We start from the raw sequence: 21,107 nt of genomic DNA, 5'->3' as shown, positions 1-21,107 counted from the left end.
AGCTCCAACCTGTCCTCTATGTAATTCAAACTTTGAAATAACTTTGTACTTTTTTTTTCTCCAAGGTTTGTTTTGTATTGTGCAATATTATTTGAAAGTTTCAACCTTTGGGCTCACAACACACACACTCATTGTAGGTTTATGGGGTTGTGTGCAAGTTACTTCTCTGACACCACAAATTATCAAAATATAAGGCTTGGACTGGGTACACTCAAATATTTTAATTTGCATTTTAACAGTGTCGACATCATGCTGCCGGGATTATGATGCCAACAAAGACAATGGGGTATATTTACTAAGTTTTGTGTTTCTGTCGATTTCAGCCAAGATCAATCTCGGCTGACATCGGCCATGTACAAATGCAACTTTTTTAAACAAAACACGGTAATTTACTAAACTACCGTGTTTTGTAAATTCAAGTTCACCGATGTCGAAGTAATTCGTATTGCCGGCAGTGTTTTACGGGAGAGAACAGTAAAACACTGCCGGACTTAACACTCTTCTGGGTGACCCCAATTAACTTTGTGGTTAACCGCAGACCGCAAAGTACCCATCATAGGCTAGAATGGGGGAGCGCGATCCTCCATTCTAGCCGGTGTGCTACTCCTGATTGACAGGCTAGTAGCGCACAGCCATTCAGGAGATGACGTGGCACTCCCTGATTGACTGCTGGGATCTCCAGTGACAGGAGTCATGGGGGGTCCAAGCATTCGGGGAAAGGGGTTCCATGTGTAAAGATGGAACCCCTTTAGTGGCGTGGACTGGGATTTCGTTTTTTTATTTTTGCAAGCCCGTGGAAAGAAGAGGACAGATCATCACTGGATAATAGGTGAGTATATTTGAATTTTGGTTTCTCTTACGTCCTAGAGGATGCTGGGGTCCACATTAGTACCATGGGGTATAGACGGGTCTACTAGGAGCCACTGGCACTTTAAGAGTTTGAGAGTGTGGGCTGGCTTCTCGCTCTATGCCCATCCTACCAGACTCAGTTTAGAAAATGTGTCCGGAGGAGCCGGTCACAGCTAGGGGAGCTCTGCAGAGTTTCTCTAGTAAAAGTTTTTTTTAGTTTATTATTTTACAGGGAGGCTGCTGGCAACAGCCTCCCTGCTTCATGGGACTTAGGGGGAGAGTAGTGTCCTACCCTACAGGGTGAGAGCCACTATCTCCGCTGACAGGACACTGAGCTCCTGAGGGGATAGATCGTTAACCTCCCCAGGTGCCCGCTCACCCCAGCAGCATGCCGCCACCCCCTAACAGAGCCAGAAGATGTTTGTGGCGAGTGAGTCACCGCCCCCACCAAGCAAGCGGGAAGCCGGTGTGAAGATGGCGGCAACAGGGTAGGGAGCGCGGTACTAACCGCGCTACGGGGCTCAGCGGTACATAGTGCGGTGCTGTGAGTGGTGCCCTGAGCCAGCGCCTACAGCCTAAACTGGTCAGCAAGCCTGTCAGGGTCCCCGGATCGCTGCCAGCAGAAATCCTCATGCCAGTATAATACAATGAAGAGTGGGAAGCAGCGCCATGTTCAGGGGGTGGAGCTTCTCAGAGCAGACCCAGCAGCGTTCAGCAATATTTTCCTGTCTGCAGTTCCTGTATAACAGACGCTGACAGGGAGAGCAACATCTTGGATTTCTCCAAGCAACTCCAGCTATCCTGTGCAGTACCAGGGGGTTGTAGAAGGGGGAAGGCTGTGTAAAGTCTGTGTAGTCTATTAAGGTACACAGACAGCGCTGGTAGTTTAATTAGTTTCTACCTTAATAAGCACTGTGTGTGGGTTGGCACCGATCTCTGTGTCTCCCTTGTGGCATACTTGGGGGGAAACTGTCTGACATTTCCGTGTGTGAGTGTTACTATCTCGCATAGCCATGTCTAGGGACTCTGTGTCATATGCTGCAGAAGATGTTTCCTCTCAGGAGGGATCCATTCCATGAACACTGGATTTTAATGTTTTGTCTCAGATCCCTATTGTTGAACCTGGGTGGTTATCTTCTATCAAAGGAATGATTTCTTAGATCTCTACTAGGGTAGCTAATACTGAGACTGAAACTCAGGTGTTGCAGAAGTCTATGGCAGTTTGGTCAGGCTCTGTCCCTATTCCTGCAAAATCCCCTAGCATGTTCCCACAGAAACGTGCACTTGCCCAAATTATGCAAGATGACATGGATATCAATTCTGATACTACAGATGGTGATGGGGACGTGCTGAGGGGGGCGGCATCCCTTGCAAAGGGGTTGCAGCTCATGATTGAGGCCATTAGAGATGTGTTAAACATTAATGACACCACACCTGAGCAGGTTGAGAAGGCTTACTTCACTGACAATAAGAAAGCCCCGCTAACCTTTCCCACATCTAAAGAATTAAACGCTATATTTGAAAAATCCTGGGAGAACCCGGAGAAAAAAAAAACAGATTCCAATAAGAGTTCTGGTTGCTTTTCCCTTCCCTGAGGAAGATAGGAAAAAATGGGAAAACCCACCAATTGTTGACACATCTGTCTCCAGACTGTCTAAAAAGGTGGATTTACTTGTCTCTGGTTCTACCGCGTTGAAAGAACCAGCTGATCGGAAGATTGACACTACGCTCAAATCCATATACACTGCTTCAGGAGTGTACAAAGAAATAAATATGGGTATAACTTATCCGGCGCTATTGCTTTAAATGCAGGTCATGTGAGTACAATTCTGGTTAGGCTTTCCCTTCAGGCAGTGTTCAATCATTCAAATGATACATGGGAATGAAAAAGAAATGTAATATAGTGAAGTACAATTTCATATGCTTTTAATGTTTAAAAAAAGGTTCTCGCTCCACACAATGCATATACGGCAATCTATCCAGCACAGGTGAAATGAAGGTAATTACCAGAGTCCTTTGAACTGAATAAACAGTTCAAAACAGCATGTATAGAGTGAGTCCCGGGCACCCTTGATGTTAGGCAATGCTGCAATGGATATTCCGGTGTCACAGTCACACATCCGTCCTGGATTTGCCGTCGCCGCCTCCAACGCGTTTCCACCCCCTGCACTGGGGTCTTTCTCAAGGAGTTTGTGTAGCAAACTCCTTGAGAAAGACCCCAGTGCAGGGGGTGGAAACGCGTTGGAGGCGGCGACGGCAAATCCAGGACGGATGTGTGACTGTGACACCGGAATATCCATTGCAGCATTGCCTAACATCAAGGGTGCCCGGGACTCACTCTATACATGCTGTTTTGAACTGTTTATTCAGTTCAAAGGACTCTGGTAATTACCTTCATTTCACCTGTGCTGGATAGATTGCCGTATATGCATTGTGTGGAGCGAGAACCTTTTTTTAAACATTAAAAGCATATGAAATTGTACTTCACTATATTACATTTCTTTTTCATTCCCATGTATCATTTGAATGATTGAACACTGCCTGAAGGGAAAGCCTAACCAGAATTGTACTCACATGACCTGCATTTAAAGCAATAGCGCCGGATAAGTTATACCCATATTTATTTCTTTGTACACGTTTGTGGTGGAGGTTGGAGGAATCCTCCAATTGGTGGCATTTCATATCTGGCTGCACATTGTTTTCTTTTTAGCGCATCACACTGTGGTCTTACGTCCCTGTCTCTTTTATATTAGCACTGCTTCAGGAGTGGTATTAAGGCACACTATTGCCTGTGCATGGATTTTTAAACCCATAGTAAAGTGGTCAGGCACATTACTAGAGGATTTGGATACAATGGATAGACGTGACATTGAATTGTTTTTACGTAACATACAGGATTCTGCGGGGTTCATGGTGGAATCCATGAAGGACCTGGGTACGCTGACTGCACGGAAATCCTCCATGTCGGTATCAGCTTACAGGGGACTCTAGCTATGCCAATGGTCTGCAGACGCTGAATCCAAGAGAAGTGTGGAGAACCTACCCTACACAGGTCAAGCTCTATTTGGGGAAGCGTTGGATGCGTGGATTTCCATGGCAACTGTGGGTAAATCACCTTTCCTTCCCCCTGCTACTCCTTCCACGAAGAAACCGTTTTATTCAGCTGTGCAGCAGTCCTTTCAAATCGCTAAAACTAAAAAGCCCAAGCCTTCTACCACTGTCTTTAGAGGTGGTCGGACAAAATCCAAAAAGCCTGCACCCGCAGGCTCCCAGGAGCAGAGACCTGCTTCTGGTCCCTCAAAATCCTCAGCATGACAGTGGACCTCAAAGCCTGGAGGACGGGCTGGTGGGTGCGAGACACAGATGTTTCAGCCATGTCTGGGTGTCCTCCGGCTTGGATCCCTGGGTACAGGATATTGTGTCCCAGGGGTACAGACTGGAGTTACAAGAACTCCCGCCTCACCGATTCTTCAAATCAGGCTTGCCAGCTTTGCTGACAGACAGGGCTATCCTACAGGAAGCTATCCTAAAATTGGAAAAATCACAGGTCCCAGTTCAGCTCATATGCAAAACAAGGGTTATTATTCAAACCTTTTTGTGGTACCGAAACCGGATGGTTCGGTCAGACCAATTTTGAAATTGAAATCGTTGAACCCTTACCTGAGGGTGTTTAAATTCAAAATGGAGTCTCTCAGCAGTGATTTCAGGTCTGGAGGAGGGAGAGTTTCTGGTATCCCTGGATATCAAGGATGCGCACCTCCACATTCCGATTTGGCCGCCTCACCAGGCTTATCTCAGATTTAAACTGTTAGACAGTCACTATCAATTCCAGGCACTGCAATTCGGCCTCTCCACAGCACCGAGGGTGTTCACCAAGATGATGGCAGAGATTATGGTTCTCCTTCGCAAACAGGGGATGAACATAATCCCATATCTGGACGATCTGCTGATAAAGGCATTGTCCAGGGAGAGGTTGTTGCAGTCATCTGCTCAGGGAACACGGTTGGATCCTGAATCTTCCAAAATCACATTTGGAGCCGACCAGGAGGCTGTCTTTTCTGAGAATGATCCTCGACACAGAAGTTCAGAGGGTGTTTCTTCCGGAGGAGAAAGCGTTGGTGATACAAACAATGGTCCGGGATGTACTGAAGCCAGCCCGGGTTTCGGTTCATCAGTGCATTCGCCTTCTGGGGAAGATGGTGGCCTCTTACGAGGCTCTACAGTACGGAAGGTTTTTTTGTTCAGCCCTTCCAACTGGATCTCCTGGTCAAGTGGTCAGGATCTCATCTACACATGTACCAGAGAATATGTCTGTCGCCAAAAGCCAAGTTTTCGCTCCTCTAGTGGCTACAAATACCTCACCTTCTGGAGGGTCACAGATTCGGGGATTCAGGACTGGATCCTTCTAACCACGGATGCAAGTCTCCGGGGCTGGGGCGCAGTCACTCAGGGGGAAACCTTCCAAAGAGGGTGGTCAAGCCTGGAATCCAGCCTACCAATCAACATTCTGGAACTAAGAGCTGTCTACAACGCTCTTCTCCAAGCGACCCATCTTCTGCAAGATCAAGCCATTCAAGTGCAGTCGGACAATGTAACGACAGTGGCTTACATAAACCGACAGGGCGGAACGAAGATCAGAGGTAACAAGAATCATCCTCTGGGCAGAAAAACACGCATTGTCACTGTCAGCAATCTTCATTCCGGGAGTAGACAACTGGGAAGCGGACTTCCTCAGCAGACACGATCTCCATCCAGGAGAGTGGTGACTCCATCCAGGGGTGTTCAAGGAGGTAACAGATCTTTGGGGTGTACCTCAAATAGACATGATGGCCTCTCGTCTCAACAAGAAGCTTCGGCGATATTGTTCCAGGTCGAGGGACCCGCAAGCCGTGGCGGTGGACGCCCTAGTGTCAACGTGAGTGTTCCAGTTGATATACGTGTTTCCTCCACTTCCACTCATTCTAAGAGTTATAAAACTCATAAGGAGAACAAGAGTTCAGGTGATCCTCATTGCTCCAGACTGGCCAAGAAGGTACGCTGATCTTCTGGATCTGCTGCTAGAAGAACTGAGGCCTCTTCCTCTTCAGGAGGACCTGCTGCAGCAGGGGCCGTTCACTTATCAAGACTTACCGCAGCTATGTTCGACGGCATGGAGGTTGAATGCCAGATATTAGCTTGGAAGGGCATTCCGAACAAGGTTATTCCTACCCTGATACAGGCTAGGAAAGATGTAACGTCTAAACATTACCATCATATTTGGTAAAAATATGTATCTTGGTGTGAGTCCAAGAAGTTTGCTACGGTGGAGTTTCAAGTGGGATGGTTTCTCCTCTTCCTGCAAGCAGGTGTGGATATGGGCCTGAGGTTGGGATCCGTAAAGATCCAAATCTTGACACTATCCATTTTCTTCCAGAAACAGTTGGCTTCCCTCCCGGAGGTTCAGACCTTTTTGAAAGGGGTTCTGCACATCCAGCCTCCCTTTGTGCTGCCTACGGCACCATGGGATCTTAACTTGGTGCTGCAGTTTCTCCAAAATGTTTGGTTCGAGCCTCTACAGGAGGTTGAGGTCAAGTTTTGCACATGGAAGGCTGTCACTTTGTTGGCCTTAACTTCTGTTAGACGTGTGTCGGAGCTGGGGGGCTTTGTCTTGTAAGTGCCCCTACTTGATCTTCCATGAGGATAGAGCTGAGCTCCGGACACGTCAGCAGTTCCTTCCAAAGGTTGTGTCGGCATTTCCTATCAAGCAACCTATTATGGTGCCAGTTGCTACTCCTCAATTTCATCAAAGTCCTTGGATGTTGTAAGGGCTCTGAAAATCTATGTGAAGAGGACTACTCGTCACAGAAAATCGGACTCTCTGTTTGTCCTGTATGATCCCAAGAAACTTGGGTGTCCTGCTTCTAAGCAGATGATCTCTCGCTGGATCAGGTTCACTATCCAGCATGCGTATTCTACGTCAGGATTGCCGTGTCCTACATCTGCTAAGGCCCACTCTACTCGTAAGGTGGGTTCATCCTGGGCGGCTGCCCGGGGTGTCTCGGCTTTACAGCTTTGCCGAGCGGCTACTTGGTCAGGGTCGAACACGTTTGCAAAGTTCTACAAGTTTGATACCTTGGTTGCTGAGGACCTGAAGTTTGGTCAATCAGTTCTGCAGGAGCCCCCGCGCTCTCCCTCCCGTTCTGGGAGTTTTGGTACATCCCCATGGTACTAATGTGGACCCCAGCATCCTCTAGAACGTAATAGAAAATAGGATTTTAATTACCTACCGGTAAATCCTTTTCTCGTAGTCCATAGAGGATGCTGGGCTCCCGCACAGCGCTTTGTGATCCTGCAGTGGTTACTTTGTTCAGTACTGCTTAGTTCTTTGTTTAGTACTGTTTTGTTACTTGGTTAAGTAATCTTGTTCAGCCGCTGCTGATGTTTCAAACTAGTTAGCTTGGTTTGCCTTGTATGTGTGAGCTGGTGTGAATCTCGCCACTATCTGTGTAAAATCCTTCTCTCGAAGTTGTCCGTCTCCTCGGGCACAGTTTCTAGACTGAGTCTGGTAGGAGGGGCATAGAGGGAGGAGCCAGCCCAAACTCTCTCACTCTTAAAGTGCCAGTGGCTCCTAGTGGACCCGTCTATACCCCATGGTACTAATGTGGACCCCAGCATCCTCTACAGACTACGAGAAAAGGATTTACCGGTAGGTAATTAAAATCCTATTTTTACAGGTACACGATTGGATTCTACTGGAGAAGGGGACGTGATTGGGCAGCGAGGGATGTAGGTAAGTATGTATGCATGTGTAAGTGTGTTTAAATACATTTTTTACTGTTACGGTGTGTGTGTGTGTGTCTTGTTTTTTGGGGGTATTTCTTTTGTTGTAGAACTACAGGTACCAGCGGGCCCGTGATTTCCCCGCATGCTGGTACTTGTGATTCTCTAAGTACCAGCAAGTGGGGGAGGCTTGCTTGGACTTGTAGTTCTTAAACAAAAGACTATTCTTTTTTTGACACACAAAAAGGCTATCAGCCTGTCACCCACCGCCCAGGGGTGCTGGGGACAGCCTCGGGCTTCACCCCTGGCCCTTGGGTGCCTGGAGGGAGGGACCCCTTGATGATGCCGCAGGGACCAGTATAAAAGTGTCCCCAGGCTGTGGCATTATTTTCTCGGTTAGTGGAGCCCAGTGCTGGTTTTAAAAATACGGGGAACCCCTACATCTTTTGTTCCCCATATTTTTGGAACCAAGGCCAGCCCAAGAGCCCGGTGCTGGTTGTCTAAATATGGGGGGACCCCAGTCAATTTTCCGCCCAGTATTTAAACAACCAGGATAGGCTCAAAGACCCCACATAATTTATTTATTTTTTGCCATTTTTAACTATTTCTGACCCTTATTCACAGATAAGCATGCACGGATCTCATTGATCCATGCATGACTATCTGAACACGCCAGCAAAAAGCAGGTCTATTTGAAAGCTGCTTTTTTTTACAAATTCCATGCTTTCCTGGCAGTGTTTGGCTATTGTCGGCAGTGATTCACACTTAGAAAAAAAAAAAAATTAAATCGGGACCTTAGTAAATATACCCCCATGTCTGCAATGTTCTTGTCAATGTTATGACCACATACTGTACGACTCACTTGTGATTCACAAACCAATGCTGCATCATGCTTCTTAAATTACACATGTATACATGCATGTCCACTATGCACACTTCTAGGTTCAGCATGTCCACTAAGTGCATTTCTGGGTCCGGCATGTTCACTATGCACACTTCTAGGTGCTGCATGTCCACTAAGTGCACTTATAGGTGCGGCATGTCTGCTAAGTGCACTTATAGGTGCGGCATATTCACTATGCACACTTCTAGGTGCAGCATGTCCACTAAGCGCACTTCTAGGTGTGGCGTGTCCATTAAGTGCACTTCTAGGTGCGGCATGTCCGCTAAGTGCACTTCTAGGTGCGGCATGTTCACTATGCACACTTCTAGATGCAGCATGTCCACTAAGCGCACTTCTAGGTGTGGCATGTCCACTAAGCGCACTTCTAGGTGTGGCATGTCCGCTAAGTGCAGTTCTAGGTACAGCATGTCCCCTAAGCAGACTTCTAGGTGCAGCATGTCCGCTAAGCGCACTTCTAGGTGTGACATATCCACTAAGCGCACTTATAGGTACAGCATGTTCACTAAGTGCATTTATAGGTGCGGCACGTCCACTAAGCACCTTTCTAGGTGTAGCATGTTCACTATGCACACTACTAGGTGCAGCATGTCCACTAAGTGCACTTCTAGATGTGGCATGTCCGCTAAGCGCACTTCTAGGTGCAATATGTCCACCAAGTGCACTTATAGGTGTGGCATGTCCACTAAGCACACTTCTAGGTGCAGCATGTCCACTAAGTGCACTTATAGGTGCGGCATGATGTCCGCTAAGTGCACTTCTAGGTACGGCATGTTCCATATTATTATTATTATCCTTTATCTATATGGTGCCAAAAGGGTTCTGCAGCGCCCAATTACAGAGTACATATGCACATAATCAAAACAGGAAAACAGTGACTTACAGTTGAAGACAATATAAGACAAGAACAGGGTAACTAAGCATAACTGCACCAGTAGACGACATAGAGATAAATTTCAAGGTGGCTAAAAACTGCAGAATTTGGGCAGTTGAAGATTATTCAAGTAAGAAAAGGATAAGCACATGATAGAAGAGGGCCCTACTCGTGAGAGCTTACATTCTAAAGGGGAGGGGCAGACAGACAGGGGTGACACAGATGGGGTAGACCAAACATGGAACAGAGGGTTAGGATGAGATTTGGCTGGGTTTGGTAAAGAAGTGAGTCTTAAAGCCCATTTGAAGTTCTGTAAGGAGGTGGAGAGTCTGATGGGGAGAGGTAAAGAATTCCAGAGAAAGGGAGCAGCACGTGAAAAATCTTGGAGATAGGAGTTGGAGGAAGTAATCAGGGGACAAGAGGGCCCTCATTCTGAGTTGTTCGCTCGCAAGCGGATTTTAGCAGATTTACTCACGCTAAGCTGCCGCCTACTGGGAGTGAATCTTAGCTTCTTAAAATTGCGAACAACGTATTCGCAATATTGCGATTACACACTTCTTAGCAGTTTCAGAGTAGCTTCAGACTTACTCGGCATCTGCGATCAGTTCAGTGCTTGACATTCCTGGTTTGACGTCATAAACACACCCAGCGTTCGCCCAGACACTCCCCCGTTTCTCCGGCCACTCCTGCGTTTTTTCTGGAAATGGTAGCGTTTTTCCGCACACACCCATAAAACGGCCAGTTTCCGCCCAGTAACACACATTTCCTGTCAATCACATTACGATCACCAGAACGATGAAAAAGCCGTGAGTAAAATACCTAACTGCATAGCAAATTTACTTACTGCGGACATTGCGCATGCGCACTAAGCGGAAAATCGCTGTGATGCGAAGAAATTTACAGAGCGAACGACTCGGAATGACCACCAATATGCGTGTTACTATTTGCAAATAAGGGCATGACGAAAACGGGGCTGTTTCCGGGGATTCTGCTTCGCCTGCCGGAGGCAGGTGAAACAAATCCCTGACAAGCCGGCGCGTGCCGCGGCTTATCAGGGCTAATTAGCTACCCCCGGAGGGACAATTAGCCCCGGTAATGGGATATCCCCCATAATATAAGATTTATACACAAAATAATTCACCTCTCACATAAAGTGTCAGGTATAATTGTATTCCGGAATATATTTCCTGCAATTTCTTGTGTATACTCTGAACATAACAAAATTCCTCTCACTTGTAGTGTCAATACGGGGGCTAATTGTCCCTCCGGGGGCTAGCTAATTAGCACCGATAAGCCGCGGCATGTGCCGGCTTATTTAGGATTGTGTTTCACCTGCCTCCGGCAGGCGAAGCAGAATCCCCGGAAACAGCCCCATGAGACCAAGAAATACTTGTAAATGAGTCTCTTAAGAAGCGCATATTTTGCCACTGCTATGAGGAGTTGCAGGTACGTGACATATTTCATGAGCATACCTATAGTGGGTACAAGGGGTGCCATTGCTATGGGGTCCAGATGTATTTGGGATGGTATTCATTTGCCCAAATTCATATTGTGATATCTGAATACATTGCAGGGATGTTTCAAAAATTACATGCAGGGAAAGAGCTGACAATAAAGCATTATACCTGTAAATTCTCTGCCGCAGCCATTAGGGCATTTTTTCGCAAACAATACCCTGAAACCATGACTGTGCATTGGCTGCTGGCTACCCCCACCCTGACGACCACTCCACGCCCTGCACCACGACTCCCACCACAACATCAATCCCCCACCCACACACCATCCGCTGAGCTAACACCCGCACGCTGCTGCAGCCACAGTTCGGTGCCCAGCTCCTTCTCTGTGTGTCTCCAGTCAGCTGCTGCTGTGAAACTCCCAGAGCTGTAGAGTGATACCGCTTTCACATCGCAAATGCTGGATCCCACCCGGTAAGAGAAACGTGTCCTTAACGGGTGGGATCTGGCATTTGGTCTCCTGTGATGGATTTCCGACCCGGCAATATACCGGGTCGGTTGCCATAGCAGCGGGGGGGGGGGATGGCGCAGCAGCAGCAGGGGCGGGGGTGGAGTCGGCGCTGGAAGATGAGCTCATCTCCTGCGCCGCCTCTCCCTATGCTGTGAATGGGAACCGCGTCGCATCGACGCGGCTCCCATTCACACTGCGCCTGACCCGGTATTCGACTCGGGTATAATCCTTCTTTTATACCGGGTTGAATTACCGGGTCAGGCGACCCGCTAATTCACCAAAAGTTCTTTCACATCGCACACTGACCCGCGTCGACACATCTGACCCGATGGTTCCTCCATCCCAGCATCCACAGCAGCGCCGGGCAGCCAATACGGAAGGAGAGGGGGATGCTGCAGCGGCGCTTACTACCAATGAAATAGCGCTGCTGCGGCTCCAGTCCCCCTCCCTCCTCCTCCTTCTCACCTGCCTGCACCGAGGGAGCTGCACGAGGAGCCTGTCAGCAGGGAGATGGTAAGTATGTATCTCGCTTTCTCTCTCTCTCTCTCTCTCTCTCTCTCTCTCTCTCTCTCAGGGGGACACCGTCTGCCATAATGTGTAAAAAGGGGGCCTGGCTGCCGCAATGTGTAAAAAGGGGGCCTGGCTGCCACAATGTGTAAAAAGGGGGCCTGGCTGCCGCAATGTGTAAAAAGGGGGATGGGCTGCCACAATGTGTAAAAATGGGGACGGGCTGCCGCAATGTGTAAAAAGGGGGACTGGCTGCAGCAATGTGTAAAAAGGGGGACTGGCTGCCGTAATGTGTATAAAGGGGGACTGGCTGCCGCAATGTGTATAAAGGGGTACACCGTCTGCCGTAATGTGTAAAAATGGGGACGCTGTCTGCTGTAATGTGTAAAAAGGGGACGCTGTCTGCCGCAATGTGTAAAAAGGGGGAATGGCTGCCGCAATGTGGTAAAAGGGAGACTGTCTGCTGTAATGTGTAAAAAGGGAGACTGTCTGCTGTAATGTATGAAAGGGGCTTTACCTGGTGTAGTGGCGCTACTGTGCAGCGTAATTTGAATAATGTAGACTACTGTGCACCGTAGTATGAATTGCTATTATTTTGTGGTCACGCCCCTTCCCCATGAAGCCACGCCCCTATATATATATTGCGCGCTCCTACGGCGCGCACTGCCCCTATCTTACATGGGAAGGGGGGAGCGCCAATGTCGTTTCTTGCACACAGCGCTAAAATGCCTAGTTACGGCACTGGCTGCGTATCTCAGTTCTATCGCAGCTTCACGTATCTGTACTCGGAACCCTTCTATTGCCACCCAATCTCTTGGGTTCCAAGTACGTTGAACATAACATTATCACCGGCCCAAAAAGACAGGGTGGCATTGAAATTTTTTCCCCATGAATCCTTCAGTGCAAGGTCAAAATCCCTGCCAAATATTGGCTACTCAGATCCAGAACCTCACTCAAATGGTGCAGGATCTTACTCTGCGGGTTAGGTCTCAGGAGGATCTCTTATGAACTTCCCCGAGTGTAGCTCCTGAACCCAAGATTAATCTTCCCGACCGCTTTTCGGGCAACTCTCCCGAAAATACTTTTTTAATTTTCGGGAGAGTTGTAAACTTTACTTTTGTTTAAGGCCCCGGTCCTCAGGTTCAGAATCTCAGCGGGTGGGCATACTGTATTTATGTCTTTACTTCAGGGGGACCCGCAAACTTGGGCATTTGGGCTAAATCCCGATGATGCAGCATTACTTACTGTTGATGCCTTTTGTAAATCTTTAGGTCTGTTGTATGACGATCCTGATAGAGAAGCATCTGCAGAAAGCCATTTAAGTGCGTTAAAACAGGGTAAAAATCCCGCTGAGGCGTATTGTACTGAGTTTCGCTGTTGGTCGAACGAATGTTGCTGGAAGGATCCTGCTTTGCGCAGTCAGTTTCGCCTCGGCTTGTAAGAAGTGATCAAGGATTGTCTCATTCAGTACCCGGTTCCGGAGACTTTGGATAAGCTCATGGAGCTTGCTATTAAGATCGATCGCCGTCTCCGTGAGCGGAGGACTGAAAGAGGGGCTAGTTTTAGGTCCAGTCCATGTGTGTTTGCTCCCCCTGAGGACATCGAGGAACCCATGCAAGTGGGTTTGTCCTGACTTTCCTCTGAAGAGAGAACCAGGAGGTAAAATTTAGGGCTCTGCTTATACTGTAGCGGCAGGGGATATGTTGCACGCAGTTGCCCAAATAAGCAAGGAAACGCCCTGACCAAGTGAAAAAAAGAGGGGATTCACTTAGGTCTTCAAGTAGTCTCCTCGCATGATTCTCTGTTAGTTCCTGCCAAAGTATCCTCAGGGAATCAGAGTTCTTTTGTTTCTGCATTTATTGATAGCGGAGCTGCTGGGAACTTCATGGATCTTACTTGTGCTCAAACTCTTGGAATTCCGCAGCTCCAGCTCAGTAGACCTATTACCATGCGCGGTTTGGATGGTGGCCCTCTCTCTAACGGGGTAATTACTCATCAGACTCCCCTATTGCATTTGACTGTGGGTGCGTTACATTCTGAGAGGATTGAATTCTTCCTCACCCATTGTCCGACCGTGCTTCTAGTCTTGGGTCACTCTTGGCTTGCCATCCATAATCCAACCATTGATTGGCAATCTGGGGAGATTTCACGGTGGGGTTCCAACTGCTCTAAGAGGTGTATTACTCGCCCGGTACAGGTCACTGTGATTTCCTCAGAACCTATTACATCAGTTTACCAGGACTATGCAGATGTATTTTCCAAGGGTAATGCGGACGTCCTTCCACCCCATCGTTCTTATGATTGCACCATTGACCTCATTCCTGGTGCCACCTTGCCTAAAGGGAGACTATATGCACTGTCTGGCCCAGAGACTAAGGCCATGGATGACTACGTGCAGGAAAGTCTAAAAAGGGGGTTTATTAGGACCTCCAAGTCCCCTTTGAGTGCAGGGGGTTTTTTTGTTAAAAAAAAAGACGGATCTCTTAGGCCGTGCATTGACTACCGGGCCCTGAATAAGATTTCTGTCAAAAACACTTACCCCTTACCTCTCATTTCTGTGTTGTTCGTTCAACTCCACACCGCGGTCATTTTTTCTAAAATTGACCTTAGAGGAGCGTATAACCTCATCCGAATAAGATCTGGGGATGAGTGGAAGAAGGCTTTTAGTACACAGTCCAGACACTATGGGGTAAATTTACTAAGATGGGAGTTCTGTTTAAGATGGGATGTTGCCCATAGCCACCAATCACATTCCATTATCATTATCTTATAGAAGGTGCTAGGTAAATGAGAAGTAGAATCTGATTGGTTGCTATAGGCAACATCCCATCTTAAATAGAACTCCCATCTTAGTAAATTTACCTCTATGAGTATCTTGTGATGCCATTTGGTCTGTCTAACGCTCCTGCGGTGTTTCAGGATCTTATAAACGATGTCCTCTGCGACTTCCTGGGGAAATTCGTGGTAGTTTATTTGGACGACATCTTAATTTATTCCGAGTCTCCAGAACAGCATTTTCTTCATGTTCGGCAAGTACTTCAAAGATTGCGGGAGAATCACTTGTATGCCAAATTGGAGAAATTTGATTTTCACATTACAGAGGTGTCCTTTTTAGGATATATTATTTCTCCGGAAGGGTTTTCTATGGAACCTAAAAAACTCCAGGCAGTCTTGAATTGGGCTCAACCCACTAACTTGAAGGCTATTCAGAGGTTTTTGGGTTCAACTAATTATAATAGACGTTTCATTCACGCTTTCTCCGAGTTAGTTGCCCCTATTGTGGCTTTGACTAAAAGAGGTGCTGATCCTACTAAGTGTTCGTCTCAAGCCGAGCATGCCTTCCAGGCTTTAAAACAGGCCTTTGTCTCTGCTCCTGTCCTTAGACACCCCAACCCTGATCTTCCTTTCATCGTTGAGGTGGATGCCTCTGAGGTTGGGGTGGGAGCTGTTCTATCTCAAAAGGCCCCAGAGTCTCTGGCTTTACACCCTTGTGCTTTCATGTCTAAAAAATTATCTTCCGCAGAGGCCAACTATGATGTTGGTAACAGAGAATTGTTAGCAGTCAAGTGGGCTTTTGAGGAATGGAGGCACTGGCTTGAGGGAGCAAAGCATACTGTCACTGTGTTTATGGGCCACAAGAATTTACAGTATATTGGGGGTCATTCCGAGTTGTTCGCTAGCTGTTTTCTTTCGCAGTGCAGCAATTAGGTAAAAAAGCGGCACTTCTGTGCATGCGTATGCGGCGCAGTGCGCACGCGCAATGTACTTTCACAACAGCCGATGCAGTTTCATACAAGATCTAGCGACACTTTTCAATTGCACTCCTGGCCGCAGAGTGATTGACAGGAAGTGGGTGTTTCGGGGGGGTAACTGACCGTTTTCAGGAAGTGTGTGTAAAAACGCAGGCATGTCAGATACAAACGCGGGCGTGCCTGGAGAAATGCAGGCGTGGCTGGCCCAACGCAGGGCGTGTTCGTGACGTCAAAACAGGAACTAAACAGTCTGAAGTGGAGCTACTCAGAAACTGCTAGAAAATATTTTGGTGCCGCTCTGCGATCCTTTTGTTCGCACTTCTGCTAAGCTAAGGTACACTCCCAGAGGGCGGCGGCTTAGCATTGGCACGGCTGCTAAAAGCAGCTAGCAAGCGAACAACTCGGAAAGACCCCCATAGAGTCACCAAAATTACTTAATTCCCGGCAGGCTTGCTGGCGTTTTTCTTTACTCAGTTCAATTTCATCATCGCCTACAGGCCTGGTTCTAAGAACACTAAAGCTGATGCCTGTCACATTGTTTTCTTCCTGTTCATGATAACCATTCTCCTGCCGCCCCAATTATTCCAGCAGCCTCTGTCCGAACCGGTCTCACACAGGATTTACACACACAATTAGTTCAGCTTCAGGGGCAGGCTCCCAGACATACTCCCATTGGCCGTCTCTTCGTTCCTGAGTTCTTGAGAGGCAGTGTCCTTGCCGAGTTTCACGACAACAAAGTTGCCGGACATCCTGGGGTTGTTAAGACGCTGAAGTTGCTCTCTCGTGCTGTGTGGTGGCCTAACCTTTCCAAGGATGCTAGGGAGTTTGTTCTCTCTTGCCAAGATTGTGCCAGGCACAAGGTGTCCCGGTCTCTGCCCATTGGGCAGCTCATGCCTCTAGCTATTCCAGTCAGGCTATGGTCACACATTTCCATGGATTTCATGTTGGATCTTCCACCTTCTTCTGGTTTTCAGGTGATCTGGGTGGTGGTGGATCGATTTAGCAAGATGTCCCATTTAATTTATTTGCCTCGATTACCATCCGCTCAGGTTCTGGCAGTCTTGTTCCTTCACCATATCTTCAGGCTCCATGGACTACCTACTGATATTGTCTCGGACGAGGGACTGCAGTTCATTGCCCGTTTCTGGCAACTCTTTTGTGCCTCGTTAAACATGATACTCAGTTTAACCTCTGGATACCATCCACAGTTGAACGGGCAGACTGAGTGTGTTAACCAATCGCAGAAGCAGTATCTGCGTCTTTATGCTGCCAAGGTTCAGAACGATTGGTCGGAATATCTTCCCCTGGCCGAGTTTGCCTACAATAACGCCTGTTATTCGTCCACCAAGGTGTCTCCGTTCTTTTCGGTCCTTGGCTTTCATCCCAGAGCCAATTCCTTTACTCCCAATTGTCCATCTTCTTCCTTGGCCTTGACTTCCTGCCTCAGAACTATTGGAAGAAGGTACACCTTGCTCTCAGGAAAGCTGCCTTCCGGGAGAAAACATTTTCGGACAGGTTCCGACGTCCATGCACCTTTAAGGTGGGAGACAAGGTGTGGTTGTCAACCCGTAACATCAAACTCCGACAACCTTCGGCCATTTCGTATTATCAAACAGGTCAATCCAGTGGCTTTTCGGCTGCAATTGCCGAGCTCACTTAAAAATTACAACACCTTTCATTGTTCTCTGCTTAAGCCCTATTTTTTTTCCAGGAAATTCCCTCTGAAAATTATCCGGGGTAGGCCTCCCATGGATGTTCAAGGCCAACAGGATTTCCTGGTAGAAAAGGTTTTGGATTCTAAGTGTTCCTGTGGTTAGCTTTATTTTCTGGTCCATTGGAAGGGGTACGGCCCAGAGGAGAGATCTTCGGTACGGGACAAGGATTTGCATGCTCCTAAACTGAAAGAGATGTTTTTTCGGGAATTTCCTCATAAACCTGGGTTTAGGGGTTCCTTAACCCCCCCTTAAGGGGGTTACTGTCAGGGGCGGCAGCACATCGCGCCGGCTCCCGGCCATTGGTAGGCAACGGGGCCGGTGCATCACATCCACCACTGACTCCCTGTTCCCGACCGGTTGCCCAGCAACAGGGGATGCCGGGCGGCCGCCCTGCACTACAGTTCCGGCTGTTACTAAGCAGCCGGGACGCCGGGCGCTGAGCGCCAGCTTACAGCTGCACTAATCAGGATCCGAGGACTTGACTGCCTGATTATTGGTCTGCATGGCTTTTTATGGGAGCCAGAATAGGACAGTCCCGTCGGTGATAGCTTCCTGTGGAGCCTGTCTTCCTGCCTCTGGTGTGTTCTTGCATCCAGCTTGTGTACTCCAGTGTCCTGTGTCCAGTTTCCTGAGTCCTGTCTGAAGGATCATTTCCTGCTGTCCTCTGGGTTGCCTTCCAGTGGAGTGGTCTGGTATCGAAGCCTCTGGGTTCCGGTCGTTTCCTGCGCACACCTTTCGTGGTGTCGTATTTGTCAGTTAGGCTGCATTACTTGATTTGCTGTTGTTCCAGGCGGCAGCACCACACATAAACTACTTTGTTATTTTTTGTATCCTCCTCTGTTTTAGTCGTATCAGTCTTAGTTAGTTTTCCCCTTGTTCTCCTCGGTCTTGGTTAATGCCTTGTCTCCTATTAAGACCGGGGGGGCATCAGAGTCTGGGCAGACCTAATTCGCCCATTCAAACGCGGCTGCTGTGGGCACAAGAAAACATAGTCTTGCAGGCGTTAATCGACCACTGGAAAGGACAATGGAGTCAGGGATTTTTGTTAGGGGAAGCTGCATATCTCAGTTCTATCGCAGCTTCACGTATCTGTACTCGGAACCCTTCTATTGCCACCCAATCTCTTGGGTTCCAGGTATGCTGAACATAACAATGGGGAGAGGTAAAGAATTCCAGAGATATGGAGCAGCACGTGCAAAATCTTAAAGGCAGGAATGGGAGGAAGTAATCACCTCTCTGAAGTCCCACATCGGAGCAGAAATCTGCAAATTTGCACATATACAATAGTAAAATTGCCTTCACAGGGGCACCAAAGTCCAAGCGATTTGCACATGCGCAGTAGAAATATCATTGTGTACATGGCACAGCTAACGGGGCAAGACTTTGAAAATCTAAACTTTTTGGAGCTTGATAAATCGAGCTTATACGTAGTTCCCTTATGGGAATAACTTTTGTGATAATAGAGGGGGTTTGGAGCACCCCCCCTTCTACTATGTCGCATTACTTCCTTTTCAAATACTACACATGCTTACAAATGTGGCAATCATCAGAAATTGGGTGTGTTTGGAAAATGTATCATATTTTGGGCTTCGAATATACACCCCACAGCCTCATTACAACTCAAGCTCCAGAAATTAGATAAATTCAGGAAGATTGCAAGGTCCTTAATTCCACCAAATTTAGAACAGTAGTTGATGATGCTGAGTATTGCTGCATTTGGCTATATCACTTTGTTTCTACTTTAAATATGTCTCTATGTGAAAGAAACAAAAAAGTGGCAATTTCAGGAAATCTAATCTCCTAAAAGCAGAAACAACAGGAAAAGATGTGTAAGCATTCTACAGGTATTGCTGAAACTACCCAAAACCTAAGGAATTAGCTGTACAGGAAATGTTTAGCAGTTTTTATTGTAGAATTGGGTCAGTATAATAAAGGTCATTCAACCCATTGGTAATATTCAGTAGAAGATGATTAATGGAAATTCAGCCTATCTTTACTATAGCATTATAACAGTTATTCTTTGTCATCCACACAAACATTATATACATCCTTTTTCTACCAATAATATCTCTAAAAATAGTTAGTGAAATAAAAAAGTGGATCTGGCTTAGTTAACACCACAGTAAATATATGTATTGCAGTTATTGCTAAATTATTTTATTTTCAGTTAACTCACCATCCTATATAAATATGGTCCAAAAGAAAAAACCCTGGAAAATCAGCGTATTTTATTAAGGAAAGAAAAAGACAAAAAAGATGTAGACTCGTTTCCACAAATAGATTTTTAAGACTTTTCCTGATTTTCCCACTGTGTGCTAAAGACAGGGACAGCACTGTCTGCCTAAGGAGTGATTTACAAAGCTAGCTGTATGTACAATTCAAATATGGGTTTTGTTTTTTTTAAAGCCATTTCATGGTGCTGAACATGTATTGAAAATCTGCAGCTGCATACATAAATTCCAGAGGTCTGAGAGTGTAGTGAGAACATTACATTTTCTACAGCAAATCACCCCTGCCTGGGTTGACAACAGTCCCAAAAAATGAATTTGGAGTGGAGGCTGTGAGGAATTGCTCCAATTCACAAAGTGTAACATATGCAGACCCCCTGAAAGGTTTTATTAGTATTAGATGTTTACTACCAGGTATACCACTCTGAGAAAGGAACAGAAACAGACAAACTCTGTCATTTACTTACCCTGGAATGAGTGGAGTTCACATAGGACTGGGGCGCTGCAGTGCAGGAATATCAGGGGACACTCAGACTGGAGTTACTGGGCTCCGCTTTGAGATTCTGTGCTGATCTGTTCTAGTCACGTGTTTCTCAAGCAGATGTGAATGTTTTTGTGAACTTGGGCATGTGTCCAATCTCGCTGCTCATACTGTGATTCTCTGACAAAAGTCTGTTCATGTACTACAGAAATAACCAGCAACACATAATAGCCTCAAGTTTGTAGAGATATTTCCCTCACATCAACAATTTTTTATTGTCACCCATCTTGCACTATAATTTTACTATTTCTGACTTCTCACCTAGGGCCAGATGTACTAAGCCTTGAAAAGTACACATTTCACTGTGATAAAGTACCAACCAAATAGCTCCTGTCATTTTTCAAACCCATCCTGTAAAATGGTAGTTAGGAGATGATTGGCTGGTGCTGTACTTTATCACCGTGAATACATCACTTTCAAGCCTTAGTACATCTCCCCCCTAAGCTCTTGACATTAAATACAGAGAGAGAAAAAACAGAGTATTGTCTTTCTTGAGACTGTAATGTCTAATGTTGGCTCTTATTCTACATTCCGCAGTTTGTGGCTAGAAGTTTTCCAGGAGAAAGTTAGGCACTAAGGGGAGTGTTTCCCACAGGGCACAAAGCCTTACTGGCCGAAATAGGACTTCACCAGCATTAGGCCTTTATCTTGCTTCACCCAATACAACAGATGGCTACCAATCTATTAGCAATAATACTGCTATGGCCGGCAGGAGGATTCACCACATTTCACAGCCATTGGCTTCCACATGCCCTTAATATTACTTTATTGCTACTCAAGGGAGTTTAGTTCATCTAAAGGAAAATGTCTGAGGATTCTCCTGTGGTATAAATTATAACACAGATTCAAGTAACAATATCCCAGAGGGCATGCAAATCAGTATTAAAAACACACTATATCACATTTGCTAAAATAACACGTTATACTAAAGATTATCTTGCTAACTACATAAAGATATGCATCATTAGCTCTTTACACTAATACAAGTTGTCAGTAACCCTAAAGACCTATCTACT

At 46.7% G+C, this 21,107-nt stretch overlaps 1 protein-coding gene across 2 annotated transcripts in view; it reads right to left on the bottom strand.

Annotated features, from left to right (window-relative positions):
• Positions 1-20,142, bottom strand: part of LOC135056124 (ABC-type organic anion transporter ABCA8-like) — a 380,977-nt gene extending 360,835 nt beyond the window's left edge. For both annotated transcript variants that reach the window (XM_063960911.1, XM_063960912.1), the window contains exon 1: positions 20,018-20,142. The gene's annotated coding sequence lies outside the window, so the exon portion shown is untranslated. The remainder of the gene's footprint in view (positions 1-20,017) is intronic.
• Between the last annotated feature and the right edge of the window lie 965 nt (positions 20,143-21,107).

The sequence above is a fragment of the Pseudophryne corroboree genome, chromosome 3 (genome assembly GCF_028390025.1).
Source record: "Pseudophryne corroboree isolate aPseCor3 chromosome 3, aPseCor3.hap2, whole genome shotgun sequence".
NCBI lineage: Eukaryota > Metazoa > Chordata > Amphibia > Anura > Myobatrachidae > Pseudophryne > Pseudophryne corroboree.
This window is presented reverse-complemented; position numbering and strand designations above follow the sequence as displayed.